The sequence below is a fragment of the Pseudopipra pipra genome, chromosome 5 (assembly GCF_036250125.1).
Source record: "Pseudopipra pipra isolate bDixPip1 chromosome 5, bDixPip1.hap1, whole genome shotgun sequence".
NCBI lineage: Eukaryota > Metazoa > Chordata > Aves > Passeriformes > Pipridae > Pseudopipra > Pseudopipra pipra.
In genome coordinates this window covers 32,329,886-32,351,915 of record NC_087553.1, presented here as the reverse complement: position 1 = coordinate 32,351,915, position 22,030 = coordinate 32,329,886, and the positions used below count along the sequence as shown (strand labels likewise).

Genomic DNA, 22,030 nt, shown 5'->3' with positions numbered 1-22,030 from the left:
CAGCTACTCCCTCTCTAGGAATAGCTATGCTGAAGCTGATGAGACCACAGCAACTTTTAAAACAAGAGATGGCAGAAACTCAGGTTGACACAGTAAAAAATTTTGCATTCCATTTTATTGTTCGAATTACACTGAGACTCTGTTCTGTTGTCATAAGAAAAGTTGTCAGGTTCTGCACCAATTAAATTCTAAAATAAATTAGTCTTTTCTAAAACATTTTATTTATCATTTACTATATAGGTATGGTATACATTTTAAGCACCTCTGATGTGCCTGACCACTGTTCATGACAGCTTTTAATGAATGAAGATTGAGTAGCAAAGATTTCTAGCCAGACAACAGGCAGCTTCATTCATGTTAATTGTAGGAAGAACTTGAAAACGACTTAGCAATTTGAGTAAATGAGAAGAAGAATCAATAGACAGCCTTCATAACTATAATAAGGCAAACATCATTAAAAGCTTTATCTTGATCATACTGCCTCATTTCATTTGAGTTCTCCAAACAAACAGTCCACATCTTGCATTACCGATGCATCCATCCCAGCCCTCTGGCTACTCCTGTGCTGAGCAGGGAGCTGGCAGACACTGCTGGCTCCAGTAGAGACAAACTGGCATTCCTAAAGGAAAAAAAAAGCCATGATGTATCAATCATTTATTGTTTGCAACTGAAAGTAGAAAATATTTCATTAAATAAAGAAGTAGACTTATCTTTGAGACCTTTTATAAATGACAAAGATGAGTAAAAGAGACCAGTGTGTCGAAACACACAGAGTAATACAATACAAATGAAAAAAAGATCTTACAGAATAGTGCTAGTTGGTTACCTCTTGCCATAGACATCCTTTATTAGAATAAGATAGTCTCTCAAAAAAATCTGAAACCTCTTTACTGATGTTCTGTGGAAATGTTTTCCAGATTAATTTTTCACCTGCTTTTTTTTAAACTCTTGAAACCTTCAGACTTAAATCATGCTTGTTAATCAGCTCACATGCTTGTCATGTTAGTATAGCATTGCTGGCTGCTTCTAAATACATGCAAGCAAAATCAGAGGTGTTTGCCTGAAAAGCACTTTCTATGGATATCTCATTAAAGGATTTCCTGAATTTATTTTAAAACTAACACAGAGAACAAATCAGCTCTAAATTCAATTAAAGACAATTACTGAATTCTTACAGGCTACTTTTTAAGCTTCAAAAAAGCAAATATCCCACGCATTGATCACATAATCACATATATTAAATCTCTGCCACGGAATTCAGGTGTGTGTGTGAACGCCCTAAGTATGCTGACAGAAAAATTAAAGTTCTATGGTAAAAAAAATTCAGATATAGATTACTCGCATACTGTGTTTTCTTATTGTTTTAAATACATTAAACAAGATTCAAACCACTACACCTGTGCATTTCAGCATATAAGATCACCAGAGGTATTAAAAAGAAAGTCTTTCTAAAGGTGTTTGGTAACTCATCTCCCAGTGGTGTTGTAAGAATTAATTAGCTAATGACAGTGCAGCTTTATATAAATGTTAAGTATTATTGTTGACAGACTAAGGTTATGAGTTCTGAGTGGCAAAATGAGCTTTTTTATTGGGTGTTGTCTCTCTCTCTCCAAGCAGAAGAGACTCACCCTTAGGAATTACATGGTAAATCACCCTTCCTAACTTTTCAGCCTTTCTCTCTCCCAGAATTACTCAAGATGACAGAGTTATACTGGTATGTTTTTGTGATAGTCCAAGAAGAAATTGCAATAAACTAAAAATCAATTAGGTAGAAGTTTCCTCTACCGTTAACTGATTCATAGAGCAAATCCCACAGAGCGAAGTGTCAAGTCCCATTTGTCTGCTGCTCTGCAGCCGTTCACTATGTAATCTAGGATCAATAAACCAAAATTTGGAAGAGGCACAAGGCACAACATTCATTTTTGCTGTCCCAGGCATTTAGAAACCTACATATTTACGGTTCCAGCCCCCAGAAGGAGTCAATGCAAGCAGCTGTATAAGTATATTCAGCTCATATTCCAGTAGCACAAATAGTGATCATCAATCTTAAATGACAAGTTTGAGCCATGACTGCTTAAGTACTCTGATTCAAGTAGCTGCTTTCCAGTGTGTTTATATCTTCATATTCTAGAATGTACTGTGCCAGAGCTGATTTTCTTCAATTTATATTATTTTAGCAAATAAAATCTGCAGAAGTGATGGATTGGTTAGTGAGGCAATTAAAGAAGTTAGAATCTCCAAAAAATTGTAAAAAGTCATGCACACACGAGTTACGAGATATTTCTCTCTTCTTCTCTTGTTCCAGCATATATAATGTGCTAAAACATAATTATTTGAAATCTTCTTGATTTTCACGGGGGAAAAATAATGAGCCTGAGCATCATATAGAATTCAAACATGGCAAACTCTATTCCACTTCATCACAGATTGCTCTTTCTTCATCATCTTTCTAAATGTCTTAATTTTACACATCTACTATTTACTCTATCTGAAGTTGCCTTTTTGCCAAACACCAATAAATGGTAGCATACAAGGCATATCATCATATTTTACACCAATTTAGCAATCAGGTTTTAATTTTCCACCTGAGAAGACCCTTGGGAAAAATTAATACATTAGCAAAACTGTTGCTTAAAATTTCATTTTACAAAAATTTCCACCATGTTTTACTACTGCTAGTTCCCTGTCACAATTAAAAAAAAAAAAAAAAAAAGAAAGAAAAAAAGAGAGAAAATAGAAAAAAATAAAATTTGTCCATGTAAGTGAAAGAAAACACAGGAGATCAGACTAAATTTTTCCTGTTAAATTAAAAATACAGATCAGGCCCTACCACTATGATTACCACCTAATAGCCTGTTCAAAAGGGCAATTCAGACAAGAAAACTGCATTAAAAGTACATACATAATAAATGTTTGTGTAGAAACAGTATGTTAAGGCATCATCTGTGATGAATGAAAAGGTTCTGACTAGAAAAGAAGTCAGTTATTGCAAAAATCTTAATATTTTTCTAATCATTTCAGCATCAGGCCCAAGTCAAATATTAATAAAAATATATTAAAAATAGATAAATTGACATTTTCCTTCGAAAAATTTTTCCAAGGGAATCAACTTCAGTGTTTGCCAAAAAATTCCAGTTTAATATTTTTTGGGTTTATCTTGCATTCCTGGTTTCTCATTATACTGTTCTCTGCTAGAATATAAAACCCTCCAGTAACCATTATTTTCTTCTTACTTTTGATACTTACACTCTGTAAGTAAATACTCTCTCATCTTCTTTTAATAAGTTAAATCTGAATCTTTACGGTCTTTCCATTTTCTTCAGTCCTTGAATTGTTTCTGAGGCACTTCTTTATGCCCTACCCTGTGCAGCATAACCAACATGGTACAGAGGAGGAAAAATTTTCCCCTGACTGCACTAATATTTTGTTTAACAGGGATTTATTTTACTACACAGTCCAAGTTGGTTTGTATGACTGTCCTACCCTCTTCCTTAATTACCACTCCGCCCATTGTTTCTCATCCCCAGCAGAAGAAAGTATTGCCTGGTGTTCTGCAGAGTTTCTGCAAAACTTCAGTAGAAGTATCTCTGTTTGTAGGCAATTCCCTTGGGTGATTGTTTTGATGGGCCTGCAGTTAGTTCGTTCTTAATGTATATAATGAGGTATCTTTGATTTACCCTGTATAATGTTATTTTTTTAATTAGAACACCATAGTACTAACTCAAGTGTCCAGAATACATCCAAGCAGACTATGAGTTTGATAAGTAATGAAATTTGCATGGAAGTAATCTCCTTAGTGAATTAAAAAAATAGTTGTTTGACCATTTTCCATAACATAACATGTAGTTGTACTGATTATACATATATTTTGCTATCAGTGGAGTACTGATAATTCTCCAGTCTGGGGCATCTTACCTGACTGTTGGAAAACTGTTACAATATTAGCACTCAGAATCCTTATTTGTTCCTAGTATGCCTAAATTTAGTAAATATACTCAGATTGCAGATTACCTCAACCTCAGGCTAGTGAATGTAAGTCGACTGGCCCTGTACATTTGAATTGCCAAACCAACATCAAATTTGAATAAATATTGCTAATACACCTGTTACTGTGCCCTAGTCCTCTTACCTTCAGTGTGCTTGTAACTTCCAATGTATTTCTGCAGAAGGTAACCCAGAGAGCTCTGCTGAGGTAATGTGACACAAAAATATTTGTAATGAAATATGCAGTTCCCCAAACCCAAAAATGTACAAGTACTGTTAGTCCACTGATTATTGTGTTAGCTGTGCATATGAATGAAAAAAACTGTGAATAGGGTTGGTGTGAGAATGCAGCCTTGTTTCACACCATTAGTTATTAGAAGGGCTCAGAAAGTGCATTGCCATGTCTGACTTGGCCGTGTTGATCTTCCTGGAGTGAGATGATCATTTTAAGGAATTTGTGGGGACAACCTAAGCGTTCCAAAATCTGCCATAGACCTTTTCTGCTCACAGTATCGAAAGCCTTGGTGAGGTCAACAAAGGTTACACAGAGACCTTTGTTCTGTTCCCTACACTTCTCTTGCATGATGCTCCAAAGGGCCACGGCAGACCTCGAGGATCAGGATGGTATCTACATTTGATACTGTACTGATGGAAGCCTTTTCAACGTAAGGTGACTGAAGGCCCACACCAAGACCTTAAACCATCTTGTCCGGGAGCTGCTCTATGCTGATGACGCCGCCCTTGTCGCCCACACAGAAGCAGCTCTGCAGTGTTTAACATCCTGCTATTTCCTGACTTCTTTTTAATCCCTATGATAACCATAATCCTGTGTGATGCCAGATTAGCAGCAACACTCTCCACCCTCTTGATCTTCAAAAATTCTCTTTGAGTAAGGTTTCTTGTCCAAATTTCTATTTTAAATCTTGTATTCCTGGATTGCTGTGTAATCCAATAATTATGTATCATAATTCCTATCTGCTCGTGATTGACCTCAATTCAGTCAGAAAAAGCTTCTTGGTGCCATTCTTTCCTGGAATTTATATGGCACACTGAACGTGCTAGAATTAATTTAATTTTATGCACTATTTTGTTGAAAGCTCGAGTGAGTGTTGCTATATGAAAGACTACTTTATGTTTGCGTGCAGCACAGTGAATACCCACCACCTTTTACTTGGAGACAAGGGTGGGTCTTAGTGATACATTGCTAGGGGATGCAGGGTGAATGTTTTCAAGATGAGAGCAGGGAAACAATTTGTGGAATACTTCTGTATCAGTCACAGTTAGTGTGTAGGCTGCTGCCAAATGCTGGTTATTGTCTTTCTTCCTGAAGCAGTAGCGAACACCACAGCACAATGCTATTTTCAGCTCCTTGACAAGATGACTACAATATAAAGTCATGCTGTGTGACCAACATGCCAGGTGTTTGCTGTTCTAACTCCTCTTTTATTACTTTGGGGATGAGAAAATGATGAAGGGAGGGACTGCAGTTACTGAGATTTTCCAGCAGCAGGTCAGCTTAGATAGCTGAGTTATATTTACGTAAGGCATTGGCATATTTTATATGTCCTTTTCTATGTTTTACAAATAAAAATTAATTGGCAATAAAATTAGCCAAAATAAAGTGCAGTCTGTTAGAAACTTCCAAAGCGAAGTTTGCACTTCTGATAGGCTAAGATAGTGCCAAGTAGGTTGATTTTCCCTGTGCAGAATAGGTATTGAGAAGGCTGCAGTGGAGCAAACTCCCCAAACTACACAGCCTACATGCTCACTGGCATGTGGTGAGGTGGAAGGCAGAGGAAAGATGTATCACAGGGTAGCTTTTCCTTTCAGACCTTAAGTCTCCTGCCAAGTCTATAAAAATTAAAAATATTACAGACGGTCTTTGTGATTCTGGTTTTTAGTACGCTTTCTTTTGAGTAGGAATTCAAAAGAGATGAGATACAGCACTTCAAAATCCAATAGCTGTAACAATTGATAGCTAGCAATTAACGTGTTTTTTCCTGAATGTTTGTTTTATATACTACAATCAAAAGACATAATTCCCATTCTGATCTCATGACAGCAAAATTTTCCAAAAGGTGTCTTGTAACTAACTGAAAGATACAAATATTTTTCAAGATATTGCTTTTAAATCCAAAAAGACTCAAGTCTGGATCCAGATACGTATTACCTGTATTAGCAATTTCTCTTTCTGATGGAAATGGGTCAAAGATCAGTATGAATGGAGCAATGGTAGATCCTTACAGTGACTTTTTTTTTCAGGCTTAAGAGGTTAAACGCATATAAGCAGACCCAAATGAAAGAAAGCACTGATGATATTAGCTAACAAGGACTTTGAACATTCTTTCATAACTTATCAGTCTAAAGACAAACTGATAAATGGAAAAATAAATGTATGAATCTACAGACAATAAAGATATATGTAGAACATAAATTAGTCCCAAAGCCATTTGTGATAAAGTAAAATAATATCAATAGTTTATTAAATTTGAAAGAAATTCCAGGAATGTTTCCTTACAATTCTTAGCTTGAAAAATCCTTTCGTTCATTAAATTATTATACAATTTAGGAAAAATCCTTGTGTTGGTAGAGGCATCATCAGATTTTTAAAGTGCTATCATTAAACTGTGGCCTAATAAAACACCACCAGTGACCCATTTCCCATTGACAGAAAAAACTTCTTTAGATCAATTGAGTTTATTCAAAAGGGCTCTGACACTGACCACACCAGCTCAGGAGCCTGAAACACCTCTATCTAGTCTTAGGCTCAACTCAGTGCAGATTTACAATCTTCTAATCTTACTTCACCATATACAGCAATAAAAGTGGGAACTAACTTTGCAAAGATTGTGAGAGCTAAGGAGAAATTCACCGAACTTACTAGAATTAGGTTATTCACCAGCTCAGTCATGGGGATCATACATCTGACAGGAAAGGCAATCTGAGCTGCATGATGCCTCAATTCCCTAAGCCTCACTAAGGCAGTCACGGACATGAACTGGGATTCTCAAGATCAAAAAAAGTGTACTATCTCAGCAAACAAGCAAACTTTATAAAATATCTCCCATTTTCAATCAACTGTTGTCCTATCCCAACATTTAGCCACCAGCTATAATCTTGACATGTTCGTTTTCATAGGAGAAACTGTGATTTGGAGCAGTTGAAGTTTCTCTGATGAAATACCGTGTATTTGCAAAGAATATACTCTAAGCTCCATTTCACTGAATGTGGTAGGAACAAAGAGCAGAAGGTTATTTCCTTGCTCAGTAATCTAGCTCTACTTTTTCAGTAGGTACTCTGCTCAACAAGCTTTTTCTCTTGGCTTTCTCCCTGGGCCACCCACATTGCCTATATGTTTTTTCCCAGCTTTGTGATTGTTTCTAAACACATAGCTTCTATCAGTTGATGCCTCAGTCAGTGAATACATAATAATTTCCCAGAAAGCTCTTTGTTCTCCACAAATTAGTTCATACTTCAGCTTTTCTTTGTAGGATAAGTGCCTGAGTGGTGAATTCTATTTTCAGCAATTTTACTTTGTACAGGAGCTTAGCTGCTGCTTGGCGTTCAGACTGAAAGAAGGGTGCGTGCCATAACGGGATTAATGAGGCTTGGAATTTTCTGCAGATCAAAGACAAACTTTATGGCAGTCATTAACATCTTCCAGCACAGCAATAGAATTCTTGAGAAAAGTCGAAGAAAAGCTGATAACGATCAAGCTGTAACATCACCTAATCACCCTTTCTCCTTATTGCAGTATTTCCCTCAGGTGAGGTTACACTTAAGACAGAAAATTAAGTCAAAAAAGGGGGAAAAAATCTTTTTAAATATAACAGAAAAAGAAAACAGGAGGACATATAGCCTAAATAAAATATAGACCTGAGAGGAAATGGAGAGAAATAATAGGATTGTAGATTTACGTAGATAAAATCAGTCATCTACAGGCTCTGATTTATACAGGGCAATAAATGAAAAATGGCCAGCATGTATTGTTATTTAGTCTTATTATCAGCCTCCCTTTGAACATGATTGCCTCTTAACAGCTCCTAAACTATAGTAGGTTTGGACTTGGTGTCCTTCTGTGAAATGTTCCAGAATTAAGGAACTGCTTATGAAAAAGCTAAGTCTTCCCTCTTCAAGAAAAACAATGTCCATCAGAGAGATTGAGATCATACTCTGTCATTCAACTTTAACCCACTGGAGTATGTATCAGTCTTAAGACAGACGGATATTTCCTGGTAAAAGAACTGTGGACAGAATGATCTCAGCCATGGGAAAAGAATTAATGATCTCTGCGCAGAAGTTTCCCTGGGCAGAAACGAAAATTATATCCCCCAAATACTTCTTATTTGCACAAATATAACACCAGCGAAGACTGCAGTTATGCTGCTGGAAGCACCAGTTTTCCCAGACCTTGAGCACCCCAAGCATATATCTGCAATCTGTATCTGTGTGTATGCATGGCACATTTGATAGGCTGGGCTTGCCATGCTTACTCAGAAACTCTGTGCTCTGGCACCTGTCTATCAAGTTATAAAAGCTGAATGCCACTCTAGGACGCAGGGCCTGAGAACCCTAAATCCACGGATTCTGAACAGCAGTGAGGGTGGCCACAAAACTGTAAGGTATTTTGAGGAACATGGATAGGCAAGCTGTGTCTGAGTACTTCCAGAAAGAACCCTACAGGAGCAGAAATACAGATGGGTTACCCTGTGATGTAATCCCAATAAGCTTTATCATTCTGCAGCACAGATAACAGAAGTGAAATAATAATAGGATCACATATACTGTTACACTGACAATTTTTCTCCTTAGCAAATTAGTCTGGACGAAGCATAGTAACAGTACAGAACTGTCATTGCAGTAGCACTAGTTCATAAGACAAGTTAATTATGCTTCTACCAAGCACTGCATTCATGCAGTGATGAAGCTTTCAGTGAGCGTCATGTCAAAAGTGACAGAAAGTCTAGATAAGTCTATGAATAAAACTGGAAAGTAGGCAAATGAAATAAAGCTTTAGCACACCTCACCTAGGCGCTTTTACCCAGTTTTGTACTGCTATTTTCATTTCACTTAGCTAAGATTTTTTTGGTTCTTTCAATTAATTACCTAGTCGTCTCTTCATATTTGAAAGAATGCAAATAAATTTGAGTAAATTAAGAGAAATAAATTTATGTTAATCATTATGTTGCAAATTCCTTCCGTTTCAGATTTAAAGACTAAATGTATAGGTAAATGGACAGATTCTAACTATTCACAGCAGGATCAGTCTAAAAATGCTTATCTGATATAGTTTGGTGTGAGTTGTTTTGAAAACTAAAATTGGGAAATACAACTGTCTTCAAATACTAATAAATAAATAAACTATCTAATTAAATAATTAAAAAGAAAATCTCTTTAATGGAATAATTTTTGTTTTGCTATAACAGGATAAAGAACGTTCTCAATTAGAGTATTTATGGTTTTATTATGAATAAAAAAGAAATCCATGTCCAGCATTTTAGAAGCTTAGTGAGAAATTTCAGAAAGTAGTCTGTTTTCAGCCATGTTAAAGAAAAACAACTTTGATATTTTTCATAATTTAACCTTTTTGCATTATTTCAACTCCAAAACAGGCCTGTATGAATGCCATGTTAGTACTTTTTTTTTGTGAAATGTCCAAAATTACTAAGGTTCAGGAAGTATGAATCATATGGGAAAAGCAAGAATATGATCATCTGCCACCAGGTGGATCCTTAAGCTTGCTGAGCCTCAGGAAATCTTTTTAAGTTGATAGGGCAAGGGTTTGGCTTACATGGCAGTACATAGTGCCAAAGCAGTAGGTAAGTAATAGCTGTAAGCACACCAGAAATGCATAACTGAGGCAGGAGTCATCTGCAGGTATATTAGTACTGGTTCACTGGCAGATTTAGTCGTCGGATCAGAATGACAGTTTTATAGTCTTTTGTGGCTGAGTGAGAAGTAATAAGAAATAATCATCTTGGGAAGAAGGAAAAGCATGCCCATGCTGTTATGTCTCCGAGGATATAGAACAATAAATCCATGCTCCCAGCTTTTTTCACAGGTCCACGTGAAAAGCACTCTTCTTATAAGCGTGCAGTTCCCGCTGGAGGTACAAGAAGGGAAAGGCAACATCACAGACTAAACACTACACACTTAAGACTGGGCTTGCATGAAAGGAAAAGGTGATTTTTACTTCTGAAAGGTGTCCAAAAATCATCAAGACAACTAAGTTTGGGGTATTGAGAGACGTGGAGTAAGTTTTACAGAAGCTACAGAGAGCTGGTACAATTCATCTTTACTAGTTGAACTGCTGAGTAGCCTGCCAGAAAGCAGTAAATACAAATTCATTTCCTTCTTCTGTCAGAGGGGAATTCAAGTGCCTCATAACATTTCCAGGAACAGCTATAATCACTTGGCAATGTTTGATGGCTAATAATTCTAAATATTTCTCATTGTAGGTGTTTCACTTCACCTGGATTCTTTAAATTGATACAGAGAGGATGTGAATGTCATGGTCACATTTAGGATGCTTAAAGTATGTGGGCATTTTCTTTAGTTAATTGACACCTGCCCAAATTGAACAGTTTAACTCGCGCCATGAATCCAGAGAGAAACAAAAAAGTATCACATGCCTCCATCAAATGGGATCTGCCCCCCACGATGTTCTCCAAAGCTGGCTGCTGAGTAGCTTGGGTTGTAACCTTAGTGGCCTAGTGCTAAGAGCATTTTCAGAACAGCCTTGCTATGTCTGCTCAGCAACCACCTCATGTATCTTGGTTGACTGCTGTTGAGACACCTTAAAGCCTTCTCTTATCCAGCTGTTTTGTGAATCGACCTTTAATAATTATTTTTCAAATTAAAACTATTCTTCAAGTTCATATCAAGCTGACTGACAAACTTCATCAATCCGCTATTTTCAACATACAGTCTGCACAGCAAACTCCTCTGTTGGAGTCCAGAGCCCTGCACAGTGATGGGGAAAGGATGGAGAGGTCTCGTCCCCCAGAGTTTATACTAAATACCTGGAAGAAGGACATTGTACAGCTGCAGGGACAATTTTTTTTTATTCTAGTCTGAAAGTAACCTACAAATAGGACCCCAGGCTGTCCACCATCTGAGCTCTCTTCTGACAGACTGCCACCTGAAAAGATGATGTAGGAATTAGACCTACCAACTGTATTTCTCACATTCATACATGAAGTGGATCTCTGACAAAGACATTCAGGCCAATTTCCATCTTGTTTGGCCTTGTGAGGACATGGAGAAATATGAACAGTATACATCATGTACATAAATACATCATCCAATTCTCTCTGACAATGTGTGGTTTTGTATGTAAGATATGAGAATTTAGGAACCATGCTGCTCAGTAAAACAATACTCTAATGAAAATCCAGGATGTGACACACATATACCACTTGTGTAAAACCTCAACTGAAGTAAATTCATGGAAAATGCACTTGCCAAAATCAGAGCAAAGCCTAGGAAAATAATGACTATAATAATTTTTATTTATACTATCTGCTTCTATGCAAAGCAATTCTTGTGAGGACAGGCTGTCATCAGAAATTCTTAAACTTCTGAGGACAAAATAATATGGACACCTCTGAAGACTAATTGCTAGTTAAATCTCCTGAAGTGCTTTATGCACATTTTGATTATTAAAAATTATTTTTGAACACAGAACAGAATATACTTCTCAATTCTACCCTCACTGTTTTTGTGGACTTGGTGATGTGTATCATAACTACATTACTACTATTTTCCACAGTAGCCTCTTCCTATAGGTCTTTACACTCTTGTCTATGGCAGGTACGCACTTGAGTGGATAATTGGGCACTATCTGAGCAAAGCAGAGAGTATCCTACATGACACACTGTACTCAGTATCAGTAAGATGCCCAGCTTCAGCCAGTGGAAAGTTGAAGACTGAAACTGTAGCTGTTGGAGAGACCTGACAGCAGTCTTTGTTTAGTGACCCATTTCAGGCCAACCATCCCATTATGCCTCAGAATATTAAAACTGGACTTTAAATTTCTGGAGTGTATGAAGAGCATAAGTCCTGGTTTTCCAAAGGACTTTGGGCCACATGCAGCTTACTTATTTTTATGACCACATTCAGGCATTAAGTTAATCGATATGAACATATGAAGCCCTAGACATTCAGCTAAAAGGTGATTGAAGGTTCTCAATGCATAGGGTTTTTTTAATTTTATTTTTGCTTACTGCGGCTCTTAGGTACTCTAGGCACAAAACCTACTTTGCCAAAGAAGCGACTAGATTGTTTACTCAATCTATTCTCTTTCATATAGTCTTCAGTCAAACAGAATCTGAAATTCATGTGATTATTGAATTATTTAGTAACATACTCCTATTAAGGCTAATGTGACACGTAGAAGTAATGCAATATCAAACCTACCATGCATTTAAAAATCACTTCAGAAATTCTTTACTGTGATGGGTTTTTTCCAGAAGCTTCAGGTGGGGGGAGATTGCAGGTGAGTTTATCTCCTGTGGTTAGAGGACACAGATTGTCTTGCTCCACAGCATGTCCCCATGGCCCTGGAGCAATATTTTGTTCTCTGTGGAGTCTGAAAGTCTTGATAGAACCAGTGTTAATTAGATGATATAGAGAGAAGGATTAGGTAACAAGAAAGCTTGAAATTCCTGTGGCTTGAAAACCCTTCTTATGCATATTTAGACAATACAGTAATCCTAGACACTGCTTAGAAGCAAATAAAACAGGATGGCACATTATAAACACTTGTATAAATCCATTTTTCCTGCATTTTTTAGGGGAATCTACTGAAAGACAAACACAGTGGGAAAGCAGAGGAGGAATTCTGTTTGTGTAAGAGTTAAGCCCAACCAAATAGTTTATGATTTTTTATTATTTATCTTCTCTCATTATAGTTTCCTGAGAGCTGTTTGAAGATAAGAAAACTGTGTCTCCTACTGTAGGGCAGGGAACACATTGTTGGCACTCAATAACTAGTAACTAATAATAGTGATAGACAATTAAGTCTTCAACCAGGCACATATGCTAGCCAGTAAACATTTAGGTGCCAGGCAGCTGACAGATGTCCTTACACATAGCAAGTGAAAATACCTGCTCTCTGGGCATTTTTTCTCCATTCGTTTGCTAGCAGGTGTCGCTGCACGCTGGTTTTGTTGGGAAGAACCAGACATGGAGTGGCAGGGTACAGGCTTGCCATTGGCATCATTGGCAATGAATACCAAGAGAGAGTAGCTCAGGGATTCCAAGAACCTCTTGCAGCTGAAACCAATATCAGTGTGAGGCTAAAAATGCCTGGAATGAGAAGGTTATCCTTTGACAAAATATTTTCATGTCAATCCTTGTTTTAAGCCATTGCAAAAGCCCAGGCTAGGGCATTTAATCAATGAGTGACAAAGAGATAGTGGGGAAGAAGTTTGCAATTCCTGGTATGATCTTTTAAGCAACCTGGTGTTTTCTGACAATGGAGAGGAAAAATCAGTTTCAAGGGTGTTTGCTGTATTTCAGTCACATAGCTCCAGCCTTTCTCGCTGGCTGTAACATATGGATCTGACTTAGGAACAGAGAGATCTGAGGTGCAGGAAGAAGTTGAGTGGCCAGTTGAAAAAATCTGACATGCATTAACAACTGTGCTTTCTCATGACTGCATAAAAGCAGGAGGACTTCAATAGAAAATTATGTATTAATTGCTCTCTTTTTTGATTTGCACAATTTTCAAATCTTATTTAGACCTGGATGACCAACTTTGCTGACTGGATGTGTACATGATGAGGCAGGATGTCCTACGTGCACTCTACTATGTCTCCAGTGCTCCCCTGAAGCATCAGACCCTGCCATCAATGCATCTTAGCTATTTTACCTCATGGGATTTAATGCACATGGATGGAGTTCCTAAATGCATTCATTCCCCTATCTGCATCCAAGAAGTACTCAGGAAAGAGGGAGAGCCAAGAACAGGCTGCTGTAGCTGTCAAAGCAATTTGCGCAAGATAAGAGCACCTGTCTCACATAGTAATACTGCCAAGGGATCCCAGCAGAGATTGATATCCCTTGGACTAAGCACCATACAAGTCTGTGAGGAGAAGGAGACCCTGTATCCAAGAGTTTTAAATGTAATTGAAAATAATAAAAAGTGGTTGGAAGAAGATAAAAAAACTTGACTTTCTGCAGCACACAGACGAGCTGCTCCATATAACATATTGCTGAAATGCATCAAAGCTTCATTTTAAATTTTCCACAATTTATACAGAATATCTCATTCTGCAGTTCTGTTCTGCTATACAGAGCAGAACTTTACTTTAGAACACAAATTCATTTTGCTGTGAACTTCAGGTCTGAACTACAACACAAAACAACCTAATCACAAATCTGGTTTTCAAAAATGAGGTAAACTGTAAGTTCTTCAGTCAAAAGGCATAAAAGCCTCTGGCTTGCTCAAATTTTATTACTAATTTCTTTCTTTACAAGCATAAGCATAAAGATTTACTGTTCTCTCTTCTGTCCTAGGGTAAATCCAAGTGTCTTTACTGCAGTTATCTCTGTTCTTCTGCTGCCCTTCTGAAATGCAGGAACAGAATAATTGGGGTTTTTTACTTATTTCAAGAACATTTTTACTTGGCCTAGAACATGGTGACAATCATAACAAAACTCATTAAGCAATATCAGAAGGATGCTTTTAGAATTGCACCCTAACAAAAGTCTCTCTGGAAAAAAGTGACATTTATAGCCAAAAAAAATTACAAGAGAAAGGCAAGATACTCTAAAGAGTATCTCGTAGGGAGACAATAAGCTCCTGCCAGTGTCAGACCTGTCCTTTCTCAAGACCATAGGAAGCATATAAAGAGAAGGAGGGAGAGGCTTCATGTTCAAGAAATGTGCAGATGGTCACTGTATGTTTCGCACAGAAGTCATCTTGTGACTCTGTCCTACCACGTCCTCCTGAAAAAAAGGCAACCATAAATATAGCTCATGTTAGAAGTGTCTTAACATCACAAGCTTCTCAGCTTCTCAGTAATAAAATCAGATCACAAAAAAAAAAAGACATTCATTCTGGTGTCTCCTACTCTCCATTTCTGGGCCTATCTGGCACACTCACAAACTGAAATGTTGTCCAGGAGAAATGATTTACAGGGAGTCCTAATCTCTAAATCTAAACCGGGATTTCTGCTCTCCCTGAGCAGAGACAGCTCAAAACCTAATACCAAATCTGTCAGAATTCCTTTTGACAGTGATGCAACCACCAGATGGTGGCATTACCACTACATGAGATACTATGGCAGCATTTGAATTGGCATATAATTAATGTGATTCACATCACTTGTAGCATGTATGTAATTTTTGCTGTAAAAGGCAGTGGTGTTTTAAAAGGCTCTATAACTATAAACCAAAGAACAACAGTCTTGCAGGACAGGCTCAAATTGTTTACCCATTGTTTCCACAATACTTAGCAATACTAGGAAGTCGGAAATTGTGAATTAGGGAAAACTGGTTCTAAGAACCAGCAACGACAGGCAGAGAGGAGCATTTTTGTCCTGAGATACCTGATAACACCTGGGTCATGTCCCTACTCCTGTAGATGCCTCTCTCTTCATCAGTAATGAGTTTACATCCAGCTTAGGAAGAACTGGTACTTGGTATACAAGAATTATGGCTCAGCAGTGGGGACAAGGGGGAAACTCTGTCTGTATGTATCTACAGTTGCTTTCTTTTCCTTTCGTAAAGAAACTTGTTGCTGACAGAGGAGAGCAGTTGGCTACTGCTCCCTCTACAGTCTTCTGCAAACTGCCACAGGCTTCTCCTTAAAAAATAATTTCAAGCTAATTTCTTACATTGGTCTTATACATTATCAGGGGCTCAAAAAGCTGTAGCCAGCAGTAACAATGTGAAGTAGCATTGTTCACCTAGACATTATTTGAAGCTGAAACTCCTTTCCATGTGACATCCAGGAAACAGTACTTCTGTCTTTCTAAATTTTTATTATTTTCTGTTGTAATTCCTAAAGTGGTTTTGGGAACTTCAGGCTAGAAGAGTCCTCCTGGGTCATCAAGTGCGTTGGTGACCAGTATCCTACTGTCAGTCCCTCAACAGCTGACATTTCTTGCCCCTACAATTTCTCTACTGGCAAGCCACTACAGGATGTTAGACCTCTAATGGTTAGCAGTTTTCCTGTGTTTTTCAGACTAAATTTGTTCATGTCCAATTTACACCCATTTGTTCTTGTGCTTATGTGCTTATGTTAATGTCTGAGTTATCAATGACTCAATTCTCCTTCCTCCTAGATCCTTCCATGGGATGATGCAATTCCGTCTCAATACAAAATATAAATTGGCAGTTATTTACATGAAGTGAATCCCAGATCTCTAAGAATTCCTAGAGGACAATTTTTATTGCTCTCTCTCATTGTTTCTACCCTGCCACCTCTTTTCCTCATGCATGCATTTACTCAGAAATACACACTCTGCACACAGTAATAGGGAAGGAGTATTTTGCAGCTTTCAGTTCCCTATACCTCTGCCCCAGCATAGCTGCACAATCAGAACTCTCTAATTCGAGTAGAGTTAAGACAGAAAAAAGACCTGGTTTACTTCCACCATTTTCCCACTGGTGAGGAGTGCCTTTCCACAGTTTTGCTATTGTAGTCTGTGATTGCATGAGAAACCTTTTGCTAATAGAGTACACCAGTATTCTTGCATCAGCAAAGAACTTCTTGTGTAAATACAACCTTGTTCAACATCCTGGCAACCCTGGCACAGAATGAATAGAGCAAACAACCTGCTTCCTCATCCCTGAAAATGGATCTGAGCACATTAGCTGCTGCTGTTGGGCAGCTGGAACAGACCTTTCTTGCCTGGTACTTCCTGTGTCATTAGTAGGTGATTTCAAACCTAGAACTTTGAAAGAATACACAATTAACAACGAATATTTTAGTGTAATTTAACTGAGAACCCATCAACATTGTTTCTGCTAATTAGTTGCTGTTATTGTGCTGTTTCTCCAATATCTGCTTCTCTGTGTTAGTCTTGCACACTAGAAGACAGTGTAAACAAGCGCTTGGAGCTGAACCTGAAGTTTACCCACCTGGCATTGGAATGGTGTGTGCAGCAGAGAGAGAGAGACAAACAAAACTTTCCTGAAAACCTCTGTTGAATGAGAAAAGCTGTGGAAATCTTGGGGAGAATAGGGGCAAACAGCATCCAGTGTCCTTTATTAAAATACCATGGAAATTCGAATAGAGAAAATTACTCCCTCAAGACTGGAAATCGTAAATGCAGGTATTACTTATCTGGTTTAGCAAAACTATTCCTTCTCTTTGAGAGTTTTTACTGACTCGCAGGAAATGGCTCTGTAAAGTGCAGTTGCCAAACTGTGCAGGACCTTTTATGTGTAACAGGGGCAAGTCCAGTCTCTGCTTCTCCATCTCAAGTGAACTAACTATGGATACAAGAAGCAAATATACCCAGGGGGACTAACCAGCTAACAGCAGACTTCCTTTGTAGATTTTATTTTGTGTTTTGTACTGCAACAAATGAAAGCACACCCCTCAGAACCTGATGAATCCTATTGTATGTTCTCGTATAAGAGCAGAACTCAGGTAAAACTAAAAAGATCCCTCCAGGCATGTTACAGTGCACTCTGACTGCAGAATGCATTGGATTATTAGAACAAGACAAAAATTTCTTCTCCTTCTTCAGCCAATGCAGAACAGAAAAATGCTTTCAGGACGCTCAAGAAAATTAAAACCTAACCCTTCTGGAGTTAACACATTTGTTGCAGTGTAGCCCTTATTTTACTTTAAAACTGGCAAAATGTCACAACAGCATGTTAGGTCATTACTCTCAAGAACTATTCCAGTCGCACTGGGTTTAAGTCTGCACTTCAGATTAGCACTTTCCCTTCCTCTATCTCTTCTCACAGATATGAAACATATTCCCTACCTCAAATTATAAAGGACATTCAGGCTTTATAACAAGTGTTGAAGCCATCTGTCTATATCTTTTATGTTTTGCCTCTTGACCCAGAAAACCTCTGTATACAAAAAAGGGCCTGTTTTGCATCACTTACTCTGATGAAACAGTAAAATGATACATGAGCACCATTCAAGGTACAGGAAGTCATCTCATTGTCTTTAGTGGGCTAGGATTTCTTTTCAAAAGGTTTAGCTTTGGAAGTTATCTAATCTTCTCCATTTTATTATAATGATACTAGAAATGAAACGTTCATTATTTCTCTATTTGCAAACAAAATATAGTCAGAACTGTCTCCTTAATTTTGCTGCAGCCTAAGACATAAGGTATTTAATGCACAGGAAGTTCCATCTGAACATAAGAAAGAACTGTACTGTGGAGACCATAGTCTGCCCAGAGAGGATGCTGAGTCTCCTTTTCTGGAGATATTTAAAACCTGACTGGATGTGATCCTGTGCAACCTGCTCCAGTTGAACCTGCTTTGGGGAGCAAAAACCTACCTTTAAAAATTGTCTTTGAACTCATTAAACAATAAAAATGCACTTAGAACTTAACAAGATGATCAACCTGTGATGGCAACTAGATAAATCTCATGAAAATATAGAATTTATTGAACTGCTAACTTAGAAGTACCAGTATTTTAGAATATAATTACTATAGACACATTTACTGACAAACCTGAGAAATATCTCTCAAAGACAAAGAACTGCAATCTGTAGCCAAACATTAAAGTCCCTCTTTTCAGATGAACCTGTACTAAATGATTGGTTAGCTAAAGCTGGAAGAAAATAGGGCTTTCTTTACTGCTGAATGTGAAAGTAGAAAACCCCAGGCAACTGCATTATTTAAGAACACAGAGGTAGTACAGATCAAGAAATCACAGAATTACTCAGTAGGCATCTTGGTAGGGAGAGAGGAGCATACTTTTACAGCAGCTGGAGGATTGTGTTCAATTTGGGTCACAGAAATGGACAAACTGATCAGTAGGCAGCAGAGCAGGAGAGATGCTTAATGATTTGGTGGAACTTGGACACAGATAATCAAAATCCCCCAAAAAATTATGCTAACAGAAAACAGAAAAAAAAATGCATCTGGGTTTCAGCACATTATTTGCCTCCCTAGATCTGCATGTTTTCCGTGTTAGTAATACAAAAAATAATATATTGTTTAATCTCATGTAAAATATGTATGAGTAGTGGTTCAGTGAAAGGTGTGCCTAAGATCTGAGGCAGACATCACTGTTAGCAGGAGCGCAGAACATCAGAGCTTCCCTTCCTTGAAGACATACCCCTGGGATCCAGGTTATAGGAAGGAGCATTTCTGTTGTCTGCCTAAGTAAATGACAGCTGAAGATCGGGCAGGTGGGGTGGAGAGACACCTGTGAGGCAATGTGGCAAGGTTCCAGCTGAGAGGATAAATCCTTACCTAAGGTGATTAAGCAGAGTTCCGTTTACTTCAGCAGAGCTATGACATTTTACACTTCCTTTGTGTTGTCTTCTTACCATCCACAGGAAGGCTAAGATTGCAACCACATTATGCCGTGTTCAAGACACACAGACCTCCACATCTGCTATTACTCATTTTATAGTTCACTGGGATTTTAATTGTGTGCTTTCATTTCATGCTCATGAAGGGACAAACGTGTCTCTTTAATTCTGTCTATTAGCATAGTCCTCTAATCCTACCCTTAAAATAGCAGCAAGCAAAATCTGTTTTGTTTGAATGAATTCAGCATGTATTTTTTTAAAGGCAAAACACCAGACTGTCATTAACAGAGCAGTGAGTCACCCTATCAGCTGTACCCAGTTCTTATTTATTAATAAGAACTGCATCCACTGAAATTGAAACTGTGCTTTCCTTTAGTGGGCAAGTGCCTCTGAGGAAAACCTGGTAGGAGAATGTGATCCAGCTTTTGGGGATGTCATTCCTTTCTCCTCAGCTGTGAAATTTTATGAAATTTTTTTTTGTTCCTAGAAACGTAAAAGGCATGTAAGCTGTAACCAATACTTTCTGGTTTTAGTTGCTAGCAAAGAAGGTCTCTACCACAAAAAATTTCATACTAATGGCATTTCTTCAGTCATTCCTGATATCACAGCATTTATTATCCTTCCTGTCATTGACAGTATTTTTTTTAATGCAGCAGTTTCCCTGAAGAACACTATGCATGAACATATAGAATGAGAATATAAGGACAGTAAAAACATGAATGCAAAATTAGAAAACAGCATACTAGCAAAGGGACAGTCTCACACACCTGATTACATTAATGAAAAGTCTTATTCCTACAGTAGTCCTATTGACCTCCTAGATATATTAACAAGAAAAACACAGTCTGACCTGGATTCTGGATTAAAATAAGATGATGGAACCCTGCTCTGTATTAGTTGCCTATCAGGGATAAAGGCTACCAAACAATCATACCAGTTTCCCAGAACCAGACTTTGGCTGTCCTATGCTGAAATTTTCACTAATACATGCTGTGTATCATAAGGATTTGGGATGTGATTTAACTGAAAAAAGTGACATAACAATAGTTTTGTGTCATTGTCTACTGCTCCTTTTGATATCTGCTTGCTTGCTTCAGAAAGCAAAATCCCATTAAGTTACTTACACAATTATATTATGCAAAAACTAAGTCAAAACCATGCACTTAATAATGTATTTGGAAAATGTGTTTTGGTTTGGTTTTCTCCACTTCATTACAACTAATTCAAAATTAGATACAAATTTAGCTGGAACGTTAAGGAGTTCACTTACATTTGTAATTGTTATTAAACCTAATGTTACCTTCAGCAATTGAAATTCAGTGGCATGCACAGAGCAAACACACAGACAAAAAAAAAAGTTTCTGCGGCATGGTAACTACGGCCTCTTCAAAGAGTATAATTTTATTAGTAATTTTATTTTTGTAAGGCTCACCATTTTTGCACTTGAAAATGTCTAGGCTTTATCTGTTTGATGGCCAGTCCAAATGATTTACTTGTGAAGTTATTTAAAATATCCAGCAGCTTCTGATTTCTACTCTTTGTGTATGCACTTCCTGTCATAAGAAAATTTACTGGCTTCCAGGTGCTGTATCGATTCCTTGAAACAGCAGACAGGCAGGAAAACCTAGGGCAGTCAGAAGATTACTTTAATCAAAGATGGGACACTTACTTGGCAGATGACTCCCTTAATGCTTACTATTCTTTGCTCACTCTGAGTTTGCCATGGCAAAGGAATGTCACCATAGTTGTTAGAGATGGAAAGTCACATTAGAATCTTATTTTAGCATAGAATTAATCTTGTATGTTGATTTATAGAGTTTCAGTCAGTCTTATGAACATTTTGACTGACAGCACCTGCATATTTTCTGTAGGAAAGTACTCCACCGTCTGATATATTCCCTTTATTAGAAAAGTTACCTTTGTTCATTTACTCCATGTAAAATTTACTTGTCCCCTCTATATAACAAGACTATGTAGGAGGGCTTTAAAAGTTTAGGATTCTCTTTATGGTCTGAATTATATGGAAAACCCAGGTTCCCCTAGGGTTTTTTTTCAAAAGAGCCCCTCAGCACTGAAATTTCCTTTGTTTATAGACATCTAACACTCCACATGTAATCACACACAAACCCTGATCAGATGTACTAAAGCCTAGCCACCTGGATACTTTTACTGCATGCATCCATAAATGGATGCTTCTTCTGAGAAATCATAGATTTCATTTTCAGAACTGCAAGCTACCAACACCACAATCATAAAGGTAAGGACTCAGCACCTGTGTAAGCCAGATCTTTGTTATACCTGTGGCTGTGTGTTCGTAACCTGAAGCAGGGAATATGTATAGATGTATTTGGAAATGCAGACTTTCTTCTCTTGTGCTAGCAACAAAATTGCTTTGGCAGCCATATCTTCCTCCATCATCTGTGATGTTCTCATCAACATTACCCCTAATTCCTTTTGGATTTGTGGCACAGACAATTGGGAATTCAGTGCAACAGTCAATTTGCAATAGCAACCAAAAAAGAATCTCTTCAAGCCAAATGGTCCCACAGGTATATATACTCAAATCCCTCCAATAGCCCT

General features: G+C 37.7%; 1 long non-coding RNA gene across 1 annotated transcript; it reads right to left on the bottom strand.

The window, feature by feature from the left end:
- Positions 1-97: 97 nt before the first annotated feature.
- LOC135415284 (uncharacterized) lies at positions 98-20,973 on the bottom strand. The gene is made up of 3 exons (XR_010431051.1): positions 20,883-20,973; positions 4,130-4,187; positions 98-619 (listed from the first exon to the last, which is right to left on the bottom strand). It is a non-coding gene; the product is annotated as an uncharacterized LOC135415284 (long non-coding RNA).
- Positions 20,974-22,030: the final 1,057 nt, after the last annotated feature.